Source organism: Panthera tigris, chromosome D4 (genome assembly GCF_018350195.1).
Source record: "Panthera tigris isolate Pti1 chromosome D4, P.tigris_Pti1_mat1.1, whole genome shotgun sequence".
NCBI classification, from domain to species: Eukaryota; Metazoa; Chordata; class Mammalia; order Carnivora; family Felidae; genus Panthera; species Panthera tigris.
The window spans coordinates 5,097,428-5,108,287 of NC_056672.1; the positions used below are offsets into that span (position 1 = coordinate 5,097,428).

Genomic DNA, 10,860 nt, shown 5'->3' on the forward strand with positions numbered 1-10,860 from the left:
TACTGACAGATATTTGTGTTGTTTCCTAGTTCAAGGCTATTACAGATAACACATTTGCGTATCGTCTCTGTCTCTTTAGCTTTAGCCATACTAATAAGCATGTAGCGTGATTCCATTGTGAATTTTATTCACATTTCTGTAATGACTGTGAATCAGAGCATCTTTTCCTGTGCTAATTTGCATTCTATCCGTCCCTGGTGACGTGTCTATTCAAATTTTTTGGCCACTTTTTAAAAAGTTGGGTTGTTTGATTATTATTTTTTTTTTATTCGGGTGTCGTTGATATCCTATAACATCATATTAGCTTCAGATGTATAACCTAATGATTCAGTATTTGTATATACTACAGGGTGATCATTCCCCTAGGTCTATTTAGCACCTACGCCATACATAGATAACACATTTATTTCCTTGGAATGAGAACTTTTAAGATTTACTCTCTTAGTAACTTTCAAAGCTACAGTCCAGCATTGTCAACTGTAGTCACCATGTGGTACATTAATGCCCAGGACGCATTTATTTTATAACTGGAAGTTTGCTTCATTTGACCCCCTTTCACCTTTTCCGCCCCCCTCCTGCCCGCCCTCCCATCCCCCACTCTGGCCACCCCCGATCTGTTCCATTGGAGCTAGGAGCTCAGTTTTTTGTTTTCTTTTTCGACTCCACACACAAACGAGATCATTTGGTGTTTGCCTTTCCCTGCCTGATGTATTTTATGGTAGAGAGTGTCCTCAAGGTTCATCCCTGTTGTCACACGTGGCAAGATCTCACACTTTTTACGGCTGAGGAATATTCCAGTGTGTATGAGCGTACCCCTCCCCCCACCTTACTCACACAGACATACTCTGTAACCATTGATTTGTGGGTTGACATTTAGGTCGTTCCTACTTCTTGGCCAGAATAAATAATGCTGTAGCCAACATGGGGGTGCATATACCTTTTCTGAGTTAGTGGTTTTCGTTTGGATACATATCCAGAAGTAGAATTGTAGGAACATACGGTAGTTTGATTTTTAATTTGTTGAGGAACTTCCACGTTGTTTTCCACAGTATTTTGCATTAATTTACATACCCATGAATAGTGCATGAGGGTTACCTTTGCTCCACTTGCTCATCGACACTCGTTACTTCTTGTCTTTTTGACAGTAGCCATTTTAACAGGCGCGAGGTGATATCTTCTTGCGGTTTTGATTTGTATTTCCCTGATGATGAGTGATGCTGAGCATCCTTCGTGTGTCTGTTGGCCATCTGGATGTCTTCTTTGGGATAATGTCTGTTTATATCTACCCATTTTTTCTTTTCATTTGAGAGAGAGAGAGCACAGGTGGGGGAGGGGGGCAGAAGGAGAGAGAGAGAGACAGAGAGAGAGAGAGAATCTTAAGCAGGCTCCAGGCTCAACACAGAGCCCGATGCGGGGCTTGATCCCACGACCCTGGGCTCATGACCTGAGCCAAAGTCAAGAGTCGGATGCTTAACTGACTGCGCCACCCAGGCGCCCAAGTTGTAACTATCTTTAAATTGAATTGTTTGTTTTTTTGCCATCGAATTATAGAGTTCTTTATATATTTTGGCTCTTAACCCCGTATCAGATACAAGATTTACAAATATTTTCTTCCATTCCGTAGGTTGCCTTTTTATTTGTTGGTGGTTCCATTTGCTGCGCAAGACGCTTTCTAGTTTGATGTAGCCCACCTATTTATTTTTGCTTCCATTGCCGTTGTTTTTGGTATCAGACCTCAAAAATCACTGCCATGACTGATGTCAAGAAGTTCACCATCAGGGCGCCTGGGTGGCTCAGTCGGTTGAGTGTCCGACTTTGGCTCAGGTCACGATCTCGTGGTTTGTGAGTTCGAGTCCCACGTCGGGCTCTGTGCCGACAGCTCGGAGCCTGGAGCCCGGAGCCTGCTTTGGATTCTGTGCCTCCCTCTCTCTCTGCCCCTAACCCACTCGCATTCTGTCTCTGTCTCTCTCAAAAATAAATAAACATTAAAAAAAATATATTTAAAGAAGTTCACCATCCATGTTTCCTTCTATGATTTTTATGGTTTAAGTCTTTCTTTCCAGTCTCCAATCCATTTTGAGTTAGTTTTTGTGTATGGTATAGGATGGTGGTCCAGTGTCACTCTTTGGTGTGTGACCCTTTTCAACACCGTTTCCTGAAGAGACTGTCCTTTTCCTATAATACATTCTTGATTCTTTCATCGTGAATTCATCGGCTATATGTGTATGGATTTATTTCTGGGGTCTCTGTTCTGTTCCATTGATCTGTGTGTCTGTTTTTATGCCAGCACCCTACCATTTTGATCACTATAGCTTTGCAATATACTTTGAAAGCGAGGAGCACGATGCCTCCAGCTTTGTTCTTTCTCAAGATTGCTTTGTCTCTTCAGGGTCTTTTGTCGTTCCATACCCATCTTAGGACTTTTTTGTGCTATTTCTGTGAAAGATGCTACTGGGATTTTGACAGAGGTTGCCTTGGATCTATAGATCATTTTCAGTAGTACGGGCATTTTAACAACATTAATTCTTCCAATCAATGAGCGTGGAAAAATTTTATTATTTGTTTCCTCTTCAATTTCTTTCGTTAATGTTTTGCAGTTTTTAGCGTATAGGTCTTTCACTTCCTTGGTTAAATTCATTCTTAGGAATGTTATTATTTTGGATGCAAATTTAACTGGAAATGTTTTCCTAATTTCTCTCTCTACTAGTTTTTTTTTTCGTAGTGTATAGAAACACCACAGATTAGAAACACCACTTCACTATGTTGAGGTATGTTCCTTCAGTACCCACTTTGCTGAGAGTCTCTATTATGAATGGACGTTGACTTCTGCAAATGTGTTTTCTGCATCTGTTGGATGATTATATGGTTTTTACCCATCATTTTGTCACTGTGTGTGTGACATGGATTGATTTGCAGATGCCAAACCATTCTTGTATCCCTGGAATAAATTCCACTTGTCAGGGCATAGGATCCTTTTAATGTATAGTTCGGTTTGGTTCGTTACTATTACGTCAGGAATATTTTTGTCTGTATTCGTCAGGGATATCGACCTTGAATTTTTTTTTTGACATCCTTATTGGCATCCTTATTTTGGCATCCAGTGAAGCTATTTGGTCCTGGACTTCTTGTGGTGGTGGTTGTTGTCGCTGGGAGGTTTTTGATTACTAATTTAGTCTCCTTACCAGAAATTGGTCTGTTCAGATTTTATTTATTTATTTTTATTTTTTTAATGTGTTTATTATTTATTTTTGAGGCAGAGAGAGACAGAGCATGAGCAAGGGAGGGGCAGAGAGAGGGGGAGACACAGAATCCAAAGCAGGTTCCAGGCTCGGAGCTTTCGGCACAGAGCCCGACGTGGGGCTCGAATTCATGGAGTGTGAGGTCATGACCTGAGCCGAAGTCGGACGCTCAACCGACTGAGCCACCCAGGCGCCCCTGTTCAGATTTTAATTATTGAGTTTTAAGAGCTATTTATACATACAATTTTTTTAAATAAAATCTGTTACTTGCAAGTAGTTTTTTAAACCAGTTCATGGCTTCTATTTCTAGGAGATACAAATAATTCATAGAAATACGAACTGTGAATGCTTCTTTCAAAGAGTAGGTGTTTTCATCTCGATAAAACCCAGTTCATTGATGTTTCTTTTATACATTGTGATTTTGGCATCCTAAGAAATATTGGCCTAATCCAAGGTCACGGAAATTTTCTCCTACGTTTCTTCTAGAAATCGTATCGTTTTAGGTTTTCTATTTAGGTCTATCGTCCATTTCGAGCTAACTTTTGTCCAATCTATGAAGTACAAATGAAAGCTCATTAAAAACAATGACACAAATCACTCCCGTGGTATGTGTTGAGAATGCTGTCCTTTCTCCACTGAATTGCCCTTGTCCCTCATAACGAGCCTCAAAATCATAACTCCCATGTCAGAAGAGTTTCCCAAACCCAGCCAGATTCTCGTGTTGGAACATCCACCTCAAACCCTTTGAGTTCCCATTCCGAGGCCTACAAATGTGCTCCCGCGACTTGCGGCCTCCGACTCCTGCTACGATTCTGTCAAGAGGGTCTTCACTGCTGGAGGTTTAATTAATTTAGGTCTGCTTCGCCGAGAGATTACCAGCTGACAAATTCCGATCCCATCTGATAATTTCCCCCATCCCACATCCCAGTAATTATTTAGGAATTGTGTTTAGCTGAGGGATGTGAGGTTTAGTTAGAGTTCTTTTTGTCAGGTGCGATTTCCACAAGGAATGTTTCTATCACAACTTAAAATTTTCTGCGGTGAAGAGAGCAGCCTCTGAAAGGCACCGTAGTCAGATTTTCACTTATAATTGTAATTCTTTTCTTTTCAAATTAGAATTGCTCCCACTTTAATATTTAATATGCATTCTACAGGAAGGTTTCTTACTTTTAATTGTTTATTCATATAAAAAGTACTCCTGGGGAGCATCCTTCTGTAACACTGCAACGGGGAACTACAGGAACATGGGGCCAAAAACAGTAACATTTCATCCTGGCATGTCTTGGCAAATGTAGGATAGACTACGGTTTAGAGGCCACGGTAGGAGAGATTAAATCCTTGGATCTCGCGGTTCCTGGGTTCGAGCCCCGCGTCGGGCTCTGTGCTGATGGCTCAGAGCCTGGATCCTGCTTCCGTCCTGTCTCCCTCTCTCTCTCTGCCCCTCCTCTGCTCATGCTCTCTCTCTCTCTCTCAAAGATAAATAAATGTTAAAAAAAATTAATAGAAATGGGTAACCCAAAAGGCATTAGGTTATTAGGCATGTTTTTATGAGATTCTTACAGTTATTTCTATTACTAATAATGTGCATTTATTGAATTATCATTCTGTCACTGGGCCTGGCCATTTTCTACGAAGCGCTTTTATAAAATACAGGCGATTTCACTTTCCCATCAGAAGTGCGGAGACAGATGTACGGGCCTCCGGTGAGGGGCCCCGTGCCAAGCTGTCGTGTCCTGACTTTTGGCCTCTGTACCGTCTCCGTGCCCAGACACTCGGGAGCCTCAAGTCCCCACTGACTCTGCTCTGGTTCTCTCTCCTCAACGCCAACCAGCTGGTTTCCTTATTTCTTCTTTGGTCTCATACACCATGTACGTCACGGCCTATTTGTGTGCAGCGTTGTTTACCGTACATGGCAGGAAATCCCTTCACCTGCGTTCTTCAGTCTCTGGCCAGGCGGCTGGCAGTGGTCTAGATTCATTCCTTCACCATCACCGCTCGGCTGCCGAGTCGGGGAATCCCGGCAGCTGATACGCTTTGAGGGATCGCTCCTCTGACCCTTCGTAATCTGAAAATTAAACGCAGACATTGTACAGGTAGACTGGAAATAGAATTTTCTTCTTTGATTTTGATTTGCAAACTAGATTTTCAAACCTTGAGCTGCCGGGCGAACTTCATCCTGTTTCCGCCTGCCATCTGCGTCAGCAGACGGGGGCGACTTTGGTCCCCGGGCCGCTCTCGCGTTACCCACCCACCAAGCCGGCTTCAACCCAGGGCACCAGGCTCGTGTCGGTTCCCTGAGGAATAAAATCCCACTTTCCAAGTGAAGGCTTTTTCTTCCAGCTACTCACTGGCGCATCAACAGACTCTGTAAGCCCGCCTTTTCTTCTTACTACTTGGAGATTAATTCTACAGTTCCCTCCTTCTTCCAGAACCACAGTGATTCGCATGAGAATGAAACAGTTGCTTCCTTAAGCCACTTTGAAGCACATTGGGTAGGAAATGTCCTGCTGAAGATTGGGAGAGCTGGTGGGCGGGTGGATTGGATTTCCCCCGAATCTTCGGTAATATTCTCTGCTTCATTGTGCCGAGAGATTAAAGGTTGCCGCGAGGCTGTCTGAAGCTCTGAAACACAAATGTTGACATAGAGGACACTTTCTCAAAGCTCTGTTTATCTTTCTTAAAGTAACATGATGGTCTTATGTTTAATCCCGACGAGTAAAATAGGACCACTTGTTTAATATCCTACATATTTTCTGCTTTGTCACTGAGGGCACGCTTATGGAAAGAAGCCCTTCAGCAGAGATGACAATCACAAGTATTTACGATGACAAGTGTCATTTCGGGACTTTACCTGGGACAGAAGTGTGGTCAGCCTTTTCTGTAAACGGTCAGATGGTAAATTCTTGCAGCTTCTGGACTCTGGTGAGTGGGAGCGGCCTTAGACTGTACCCAGAGAGTGGCTGTGGCCGTGTCTCAGTAAAACTTCATCGAAACCAGATTTGGTCCTCAGGCCAGAGTTCGCTGACCCTTGCCCTCGACAAAACAGTGAAGCATCATGTTTAGTTTTGATTCCTTCCGTGCCCCCCCTTTTTATCACCCCCATCTCTGTACTGCACCCTAATGGAGAGTTGCCAGAGTTGTATTTGTTCAGGATAGAGGTGTCCCCCAAACTACATGTTCCCCGACATTCGAATTCATCCGGGCCTGCTATATTTTATCTCGGCAAACCCTATTCCAGTGATCTTTTCTTTACATACGTTACCCTTTCTTGGGGCTTGAGGTCCTGCCCCGGATCAAAGCGGAGGGATTGGATGAGGGAGCCTTTGCAGCAACATTGCCTGCCTTACAGTCGCCTCTTGGCTACATGTTTGAAACAATAACGAGGAAAAGGAGACAAGGGTTTTGTCTTAGGCTAAATATTAGCAAGTCTGTAGCAAACGAGAGAGATTTGCTGGGGCCAGAAGTTCATTTCCACTCGCTGAAAATCTGCCCTGCTCACCGGCACCTATCACTTCCACGTAAGGTGCATCCTGACGGAGTCTCAGGGAGGACGATGTTTCAAGAGGAGAGGTCACAAAGGACATCTACGGGATGCTTTCAACGTTAGCGGTGGCGACATCACGATGTGCTACATCATGAAAGAAAGATGAAAGAATCTACGTGGCACGGGTAGGTGCCTTTCCACACGGGCCCGGTACTGCCTGTTAGTCTTTATACCCCAATTCTTGTTGTTAATTCAGCATAAAAAAATTCAAGGAAAAACTCTCCTTGCCTCCTCTGCGTTTGCCCGATTAGTAAATAGTTTCACTGGGGATGACATTTAGAAGAGTGTGGTCGCACAAGGCAGTTTGCTGATTTCCCAAGATGAAGGGACTTCGTTAACTTCTCTTACAGGACATTGGGCTCGGTCTTCGAGTTCACATGACATTCCAGGCTGGCTCTGAACGGGACAAAACTGTTGTCCAGAAAATGTTGGCCAAGTTGTGCTCGGCTGTGAGAAGTCGGTTCTCATGTTCTCTGGCGTGTGAGAGAATGCTCTGTCTTTCTCCATAAACCCCAAGGGAAGGTAAATGAGTTGGGGGGGGGGCTGGTTTCCTGACGCTGCAGGCAATGAAAGGCGCCTTCATACCTCTGTTGTTCAGCACCATTAACCTTCCCGGTAATTGGAACACACGAAAGGGGGAGGTGAGTGAGAGCAGAGCTCTGGTCTCTTTCCTGGCAGGTACAATTACTTAAGCCTCCCAGTAAAGGATCGGCTTTAGATTCCTACCTGGAGCCACCACTGTCAAATCACTCCCGACAAAATCAACCACAGCCACCACTTAAAAAAAAAAAAATCTAATGATATAATCATTTCTTTCTTCTGATCCTTGCCTGGGGATGAAAAGTGTACCCAACAATATAAGGTGGGCGTTTGTTACATAATTCATGTAACTGATTCAGTCCATCACGCAGAAAATGTAACAACAAGAAAAGGAGGTCTTAAAGGCTGACCACATGAGGCCCATTTAGGATTCAAAGTCATTTTAGACTGCCAGGCAAAAGTAGGGTTTCATTTCCCACATAAGAAGCCACTCTCTGGAAATAAAGAACGCAAATCCAAAACTTTAATTCAGAACGAGATGCAGAAAGACATCACAGTCTAATTACAACACAGATAAAATGAACCTAGTCTGGTCAACGAACATAAAGAGTTATGTGTTCTATCAATGACATAGCACTTTTTATCCACAGTCTAGAGCTGTGGGGGTGTGGGCGGGAGCGGGCGTTTTCCTAGGCCAGTTAGACTTGTGCGTACAGGCATGCATTTCAGTGATAAGACAAGAATATTTAGAAAGGCACTTTAAAAAGTAGTTATCTTTGTAAAAGCTAAAATTTCCTATAATTAAAAGGCAAATCATCAAGCTGGATTCTCCGTAGTCTGGCCGTAAGCATCTTTGCCACAAGCTTTTTTTTTTTTTTTTTTTTTTTTGCTGCAAACGCTTTTGCCACATTCCTAATTGGCCATAAGGCGATTTTGCCATAAAAGCTAAAAATCACGAAAAGATTTTTAAGGAGAGACATTCCTGAAAAAGGACACGATGAAGCATTGAAAGATCAATAACAAAATTGAAAAGGCTTTGTTGAGAAGGACAAAATATTTGAATGCATTTAAAGTGTGTGTAGGGTCATGGTAACACTGTGCAAATAACGGATTTTATTTTGTGGATTGTACTTAAACACTTGTCTTTAAAGACTTCATTCAGAGTATCCTATATGTACATATTTGCTCATCTTAAGTTGTCTCCTCGTTTGGCATCACGCTTTTTCTTTTTTTCTTTTCTTTCTTTCTTTTTTTTTTTTTTTTTTTTTTGCTAAAATTCCTTCCTTCTTTAAGAGACGTGTCTGTTTCCAAATACTAGGATACATATTTGTAACTGATTTTGGTAGCGGGTTGTGAAAGCGCCCTTGTGAAACACTGTTGTTTTCTTGGCATATTGTCGACATGTCCTTTGATAGACGTTCCAAAGTTCTCATGGAAATGTGGGTTCAAATCCGTGCCCCCGTATGGACCGTTATGAGGGCTAAGATTTATAGGCTGTAAAAATGAGAGTATCATGTCAATGGAGAAATGAAACCAAACTGTCAACAGTTATTTATTTTTTTTATCTCTTTAAATTTTTTTATGGCAAAATTGCCTCACCGCTAAGTGGCACAGCAAAAATGCTCAGTGGTGAAAAATACTTGCAGCAAAGACATCTTGCTACAAAGATGCTTTAGAGAGAAGATACCAGACACAGTCAAGGCTCCCATCACGCACAGTATCGTCCGGGGGCATTGATATCAGAATGTGCTGTTACGTATCAGATTCTAGTTGCTTTTAAATCTACTTGAATGATGCGGTCACGATCCAGCTGAATTACAAAAATGTTAAATGTTTCTATTATTTAAATCAAGATTAAACTGGGGAAAAAAAGGCAAGATGTCTCAAAGTTTCTGATATAATTGTAGTGGGGAGGAAATACAGACGAGGCGGAATTTGCTCTCCTGACCCCGAATTCTGAGTTGGGCCCCGAGATTTGCTTTGGGTAGTGGAACGCTGGCCAAAGTGATACATGAAGAGGTTTGGAACAGCCTTGCCTTTTTCCCCATTTCTTCTCTTGCTTCCCTGCCACCATTGTAAGGGGTGCCTGGGTTCGTTGGCCACATGGTGAGTCAGAACTGAGTCATTCCAGAGGGGGCCATTCTAGATCAGCCCAGATTGGCCAAGTGTCCCTACTCTCAGGGCCACGGTCCGCTCAGCACACCTGTCTTGGGGACACTTGCAAATTGCCTGCCACTAAAGGGGGGGGGGTTGTTTGACAGCATATGACGGCAAGAAATACCTGACAGAGCCGCTTATGGTTTTGAATTCTCGTTACATTTCTATTTGGGATCGCCGTGGTAAAGTAGATGTTAATGGCTTCAGTGTATTTCTAGAGTTCCTGTATTCTTTTTTAAAAATAGCTTTGAGATCAACTACCACCCAATTCACTTCTTTCAAGTGTTCAATTCAATGGTTTTTAATATATTCACAGAGTTGGACATTCAACTCCCACAATCCACTTTCGGGTACTTCCGTTACTCCAAAAAGAGTACTCTGAAAATAGCTACTCCCCTTAGATGTTATCCTTCTATCCCTTCCCAGCCCTCGGCAATAGCTTGTCTGCTTTCTGTCTCTATGGATTTGCCTTTTCTGGGGAAGTTCATATCTATGGACCCATGTAATATACAGTCCTCGCGGCTGACTTTCACTTATGTGTTCAAAGCCCCTCTATGTTGGAGTACGCACGAATCCTTTATTAGCATTTTTTCTCCAGTCGGCATTTTTGTAGCCACAATCAATCCAAATTAAGATCTGTAAATCTTCCTAAGGTTACAACTTCTGTATCTAACGAAGCTATATTTTCTTCCTTTTTTTTAAGAATTGGGATACACTATGCATAACACAAAATTCACCATTTTAATCATAAAATTCAATGGCATTACATTCACAATGCACAATGCAACCCTCACCACTATACCTCCCAGAACTTTGTCAGTTTCCCCAGCTGAAGCTCTGTGTCCATTAAACATCATCTCCCCATCCTCCCTCCCCACAGCCTCTGGTGACCACTACTCTGTGTTCTGTCCCTGCATTTGTCTCTTCCAGGTGCCCTATAGAAGCGGGATCATGTCACGTTTTGCCTTTTCGGACCGGCTTCTTTCACGGAGCGTGATGCTTTCAAGGTTCACCCGGGTCGGAGTGTGTATGAGAATATCCTCCCTTTTAAAGGCGGAATAGTATTTAATTGTATGTCGCAGCCATATTTCATTTATCCGCTCACGTGTTGATGGACTTTCGGGTTGTTTCCACCTTTTGGCTACTGTGCATAATGCTGGTATAGACATTCGTGTACACGTTTTTGCGTGGGCATGTTTTCTCTTGCATATGTCGCTGGGAGCCACGCTGCTCTGTATCATGGTAATTCCACGTTTAACCACCTGAAAAACCCCCGGATTTCGTTCCAAAGAAGCTGCTCTAGTTTACATTCCTTCCAGCACTGTATAAGGGCTCCCGCTTCTGGACATCTTTACCAACATTTATGATCGTTTCTCTCTG

General features: G+C 42.8%; 1 long non-coding RNA gene across 1 annotated transcript; it reads left to right on the forward strand.

Annotated features, from left to right (window-relative positions):
* The first annotated feature begins 6,534 nt into the window (after positions 1 to 6,534).
* LOC122233080 lies at positions 6,535 to 10,860 on the forward strand. The gene is made up of 3 exons (XR_006210526.1): positions 6,535 to 6,908; positions 7,134 to 7,305; positions 10,411 to 10,860. It is a non-coding gene; the product is annotated as an uncharacterized LOC122233080 (long non-coding RNA).